We start from the raw sequence: 6,392 nt of genomic DNA, 5'->3' as shown, positions 1-6,392 counted from the left end.
CTTTTGAAATTTTCTGTTCAGCTCTTTGATTTCTTGGTTTCTTCCTTTAGCTTTGGCTTCTCAGAGCTCTAATGTAATACTCAAGAGTCTCAACGGACATCCATCTTGGTCTTTTCTTTTCAGCCTTGTAATGAGCTTTTGCATTCTTCATGGATGATTTTCTTGATATTCACCCAGAGCTCATTTGGTCTATGCTCATTGGTCAAACCTGTTCCTGAGATTGTTTTGAAATTTGAGTGTGACAGACTTAAGGTCAAATTTTGGTTCCTGTGGACTTGATTTAATTTTCCTCAACTTCAGCTTGAACTTGCATATGAGTAGTTGGTGGTCTGTTCCACAATCAGCACCTGGCCTAGTTTAACTGCTGATATTGAGCTTCTCCATAGATTCTTTCCACTAATGTAATTGATTTGATTCCTATGCATACCATCAGGTGAAATCCATGTGTATAGACTGCGTTTATGTTCCTTACAAAAGGTATTTGCACTGAATAAATCATTGAATATGCAGAACTCTATCATTCTATCTCCAGCCTCATTTCTCTCACCGAGCCCGTGTTTTCCAACTACTGATCCTTCTTTCTTGTTCCCAGTAGAGGCTTATATTATAAGCTCATGGGACCTCAGTGCAGTGCTAGCTCTCTTTTTGGGGGACCCTGCTTTCAGCTGCACTACAATTGATAGTCAACAATGCTCACCAGTCTCTGCAAAACTGGCCTACAGTTGTGTCCCCATATGGGTCCACTTTCTAAACAGCATGCCTCCAGAAACTATGAACTTTGATAAATGACAATAGTTATAGAAAGGGTTCAGGCATTCTGTTCATAGCATTGCTATGAGTATTGTTCACCCTGACAGCTATCAACAACAACATGTAAATTATGCTTATAATTTATTTAAAATAGACTCTGTGTTCACATTATCTTTCTACTTCATACATATGGACTGGGTGTCATTATTAGCTCATTTATCTGGCATAAAAGTTGTAAAATTAAATAATGCTTTCTGGTAAATGATTACATTCATTCTGAGATTTGCCTTGCTGTTGTTCTGTACAATAGATTAGGATCCAACCATAATTGACCCTCTGGGTGGGGTGGGGGATTCAGAGGCAGTTAAACACATGCAAGGAAACAGCCCTTTCTTCTCCTATGGATCAGCTTGTGGCCTTGAACTTTGTGCCTTTGTGATTGTGTCATTATATATATATATATATATATTAGTACTTAATTAGACTATGTTGTTGTGGTTGTTTGCCCATTAGCTGGAACCAAACTTGTTCTTAATTCCTCTAATACACGTTTATTGAGCTCTTTTTTTTCCCCTTGATAGGATGTTCTAGAGATAGAGTTGTGCCCTTGGCCTACTTATTCCCACTGTCCTAAAACTCACATCCTGCTAAGAGGGACCAGATAACAAAAAAAAAAAAAGAAGAAGAAAGAAAAAGAAAATTAACAAACACACCAAAATAAACGAATATGAGATAGTAGTACTGTCAAACAATTTAGTAAAGGAAAAGCTACAGAATGATAAGGTGCTGTACGGAAAATATTTTGGGTCTTTGGCATTCAAGTCCTTTCTGTGGAAGAGATCTTTGAGAAGTGCTAAACGGAGAGTTCTATGCTTGATTGTGTCCCTCTCGCTGTCATAGTTTTCTTATTATTCCCTTGTCCTACGACACTAGTTACTATTTCATATCTTATTTAATTATTCTGTTTATTGTGTCGATTCCCCCAATAAAATATGAGCTTAATGATGGCAGAAGTTCAGTTTTACCTTGTTCGTTTGGAAGATATGAGTGTACGTGGGTTGAGGAACTATTTCTGCTTTGTATAATCCTTTAAATATGCCTGTATATCTGCCATACTCAGTGTGGCTATTGTTATGTGTCACTGACCCTCTAGCATTTAAACTATTCAGAAGTTATAAATCACCAGAAAAATGTTTCTCTCAGTGAAGTAGCTGGTGAGTTCCAATCCCAAGCCCTAGAATTAACAGCATGGTTCCTTATTCACTACGCCAGGTAGAGCTCCACGCTGTGTTCAAAATGCCTTCAAGAAAAGGCAAGGAAACCATGGTAGCTTATGTAAGAAATTTTTTGTCTAAGAATTTTAATTAGACAATTATAGCGATCTTCACGTGCTACTGGAAAGAATATGGGCTTATGCTCCCAGCCAACTACAAGGCAGTATAAAACAAAACAAAACAACAAAAAACCTACAAGTACAGATATAACTGCAGTGCCCCACACCAAATTCATTGCAGTTAAATCAGTTCAAACTCATACCAACTTCCTAGGATTTCTGAGGTTGGAAATCCTTAGGAGGCAATTTCTGAACTTCCTGTCCCCCACTCCTTTACATGTGAACAACCTCAATTAACACCTTTCAATTAACCTTTGAATTAACAGCAGTGTGTATACCCTACACCACCAGGGTTCACTTAATAATATGCCCAGGTATGCACAAAAGAATGGTGAAGGGATTTTGGTAAATAGTTGATAGTCCCTAAAACAATTACCAATTATCTTCAGATTATTATAGCTACTGCTGCTCCTGTCCATTCCACTCTTTATTATATTCCCATTGCTTTTGCTCTACTTCCAAAACTTGGTCTTACTCTGGTGTTGCACAAGTATATTGCATCACAGGACTAGAGGCAACACTGTTAACAGTGTCACGTGCTGTAGAGAAATCCATTAAATAAATTCCAAAAATGGATGTGGCTATGAGAGTCGACATTATCTGTTCCAACCTTCCCAATAGCTAGAAAGAGCCAGAGTTGAAAAGGCAAAAATATAAAGTACAAGGAGTGAAGGGCAGGTGTTTAATTTTAGATGTGTTCAGTTTGATTGATGTAGTTTAATGTGAGTCATAGTTGTAGATGTGAAATAGACAATTGGATTTATTAATCTTGAGTTCGTTGAAAACATCAAGGCTTATGATAAATTTTAGAGTTGTCAGCACATATATTTCTTTAAAAGCTATTTTTGTTATATGAGATCATCAAGTGAATGACTGCAGTTTAGAAAGTAAAATAAATTATAGGAACTTGAAGCTCTGGATATTCCAGAGTTTAATTTTGGGGAAATAAAGAAAAGCTCCTCATTAGTCTTCCTCTGAAGTTAGTTTTCTCATGTCAAGGAGTTATACACTGATTCATGGGTAAGTGGAAAAGTTATCTTCATAAATATATGGCTGAGTAGTTTTGGGAATTTAAGTTTCATAAAAAATATCCTTACCTTAACTAAAGGGCAACTGATACATAACCAATAAGCTAATACATAAGCTAAAAAAAGGATAACCGATGACTTAGTGTTTAAGCATATAATTGCTAACCATAAGGACAGCAGCATGAATCCACTAGCCACTCCACAGGAGATGTGGCAATGTGCTTCCATAAAGAAAACATCCTTGGAAATGTTATGAGAGCAGTTCTACTCTGTTCAATGATTTCCATAAGTTAAAATTGATTCGATTGCACACAACACCTAAATAAAACAGTTTTAGCATCATGTGTAACATTTATTGTATTATCAAGACCCTGAAGTGAAAACTTCTCATCTTACTCTTTTTTGTCTTTTCCTCTCTTTCATTGCCATTGACTAGGGACAAACTCATGGGGATCGTCCATTGAGTCTTTAGGCTAAAAATTGCATTAGAGGAGATTGTCCATCTTTCTGTAGTGGAGCCTCTGGTGGATTTGAAATGACAGAGCTATGAAGCCATTGGTTCATGAGTACAACTCCCTATGTGCTACACCAATAGTTTCTTCTCACTCTCTCTTTTTTTAAACATAGATTTGTAAAACCAATTTACTTACAATAATTGGATTTTTTTTTATTCTCGCAAACTAATAAGGATACTATCTTTATATACTGAAATGTTGTTGTTGTTGTTGTTGTTGATTGCCATCGAGTCAGGCATGACTCATAGTTGTTAGGTTAGGCTAGGTTTGTATACCCTTGGTAACAGATGATGTAAGAGGTGGGATAGGAATGGCTGAATTTGGATTGGTCAGGATGAAAAGGGAGGGTGGGGTTTCAGACAAAGAGATCTACCTTTGGTGCTTATTTGGGATGAAACTGCGTCAGAAACAAAGTTATGGGAGCGAAACAAAAGAAAGTTTCTTTAAGTCCACTGGCAGAAATTGTTTAGATGCCGAACTAAAGGTTTTATTCTTAGGCCACTGAGAGTTATTAATTAGCTGGTATTGTGGCCGCTCAGTTACAGAAAAAGGATCTTGAGGCAGAGGTCTTCAGCTGGACTCAAGTGTGAGAGATCTGAGAGAAGGCAGTTCAAGAGACCTTCTCTTGAAAGCTTGGCTAGACATTGGCTTCCCATGGTTCACAGATCTGCGGGTGAGGCAACCAGAATTCCAGAGCGTCCTCTGGAAACCGGGAGTCTCAGGAACTCTTACTAGTGGAGAGAGGCTATAGACAGCTTGAGTGTCCTCAGAGCCATCATAGCCTGGAAGAAATGCCTGGCATTTCTGGTTGGCCTTCCAACACAGATCTGTGTTTTTTTGTGGGTATGTGGGATGGAAGGCCAATGGAACAGATCTGGTTTCTCACGGGAGTTCACAATGTTTGGGCTGGAAAGCTTAAAAGCTTTGGAACAGAGGAATAAAGGCTTAATATGCCTGGAAATTAATTGGGTCTAACTTTAGGAGCCTCCAGGAGAAGGAGAGGGAGAACACAGAGGTCAGAAAGACAAAAGGGGCAGAGATCTGGCCAGCAGCTGCCCACACAGAGCACAGGGGAGAGGGAGAGCAGCAAAACTTTACCGTTTGAGCTTCTCCACACTGCACAGACTGGTTCTGGAGAGAATAAGGGGCGCCAGCACTCGCCCTAGCCGGGGGCGCAGCACCATTTGTTAGGTTAGGTTAGGTTAGGTTAGTGGACTTAAAGAAGAAATCAGAAAGAACGAGAGAAAGCTTAATGCAGCTTTATTAAAGGGGGGGAAGGGGAGCTCCCGGGTGAGTTCCTCATCCTGGAGAGGTAGGATGGGAAGTCACCCGGGAGCTCCTCTTCCTCCCCTTTAATAAAGCTGCATTAAGCTTTCTCTAGTTTTTTTCTGATTTCTTCTTTAAGTCCATTAACCTAACCTAACCTAACCTAACCTAACCTAACCTAACCTAACCTAACAATAGTGACTCTATGAATGAAAGACAAATGCCTTTCTATAACTATCATCATTTCTCCAAGTTCATAGAGTTTCCATAGGTATGTGGTTTAGGAAGTGGATGCCACTCCTGCTTCCAAACTTGTTTTGCAACTGGGAGCTCAACTAAACACTATGCACATTGTGAAACCATTATGGATTTTCACACCCCAATGGCACAAGATTCAGCATCACAGCAAACCCAGATATCTCAGTACAGAAAATTGAGAAAAGAGTGATGTACAAACTAGAAGAAGGTTCCTCCAAAATACAACAATAGTAGTCTCACTTTGCAGTGGTTAAGTGTTGTCAGCCTGGATATGACTCACAGGGACCATGTGAAAAAAAGACCTGAACTCTGTTCTATAATTAACATAATTTCTTTATGTTGATAGAGTTTACAGAGTTTATAGAATTTTCAGAGGCATCTAGTTTAGGATATGGATGTCACTCCAGCTTCCAAACCTAAATCAATCTGGAAGCTTCTCCAAACACCGTTCATTATTGTTAACCATTATGGTATTTGACACACCTATGGCACAGTGTTCAGAATCACAGCAACTCCAAGTTATTCAGTACAGCAAACAGACAAACAACTGCTGTACCAGTTAAAGAATGTTCATCTTAACATTAATAAATTAATAAAATTCCTGTGGAATTTTAAAGATACACTTAATAAATGCTGTTTACTATGATAAACCAAGTATTCCCTTTGACTTTGGGACCTTTTTGGCTAAAATGGGCAAGCTAAAGTCCAGCCAGCCAACACCTGTTTATGGAGGGAAAATAAAATAAAAAACAAACAAAACACAAACCAACACAAACCCCAAGACTCTCCTTACATGACTCTCCTCAAGATGCGAGAAATCAACTTCTAGAGTGGAACCACTGTACAGGAGCCTCCATGTTGTTAGTTAAAAAGTAAATATATATATTCTTGAATACTTAATGTATTCAGGATGCTGTTCTAGGAGTTGAGAATGAAACATAACAAAACAAAAAGAAATATAGAAATTCTTGCTTTTGTGCATCCACATTTTTATGTTGAATAGATTAGACATTTTGTGTATTTCAACACAAAGTATTTATTTGAAAAGGCAAATCATTATTTAACTTTTTCTATGTTCAAGGCACAAGCAATGAATTCATAGAATGGTCTTGGCATGAGGTTTAAAATCTATATCCTTTCATTAGGTGTAGAGGCTCCCCAAGTTCTGAGTGATTCAGTAAC

This window comes from Elephantulus edwardii, unplaced genomic scaffold, assembly GCF_000299155.1.
Source record: "Elephantulus edwardii isolate Elephantulus edwardi_28Jun2011 unplaced genomic scaffold, EleEdw1.0 scaffold00007, whole genome shotgun sequence".
In the NCBI taxonomy this organism is placed as follows: domain Eukaryota; kingdom Metazoa; phylum Chordata; class Mammalia; order Macroscelidea; family Macroscelididae; genus Elephantulus; species Elephantulus edwardii.
Note: the sequence above shows the minus strand (reverse complement) of the source record.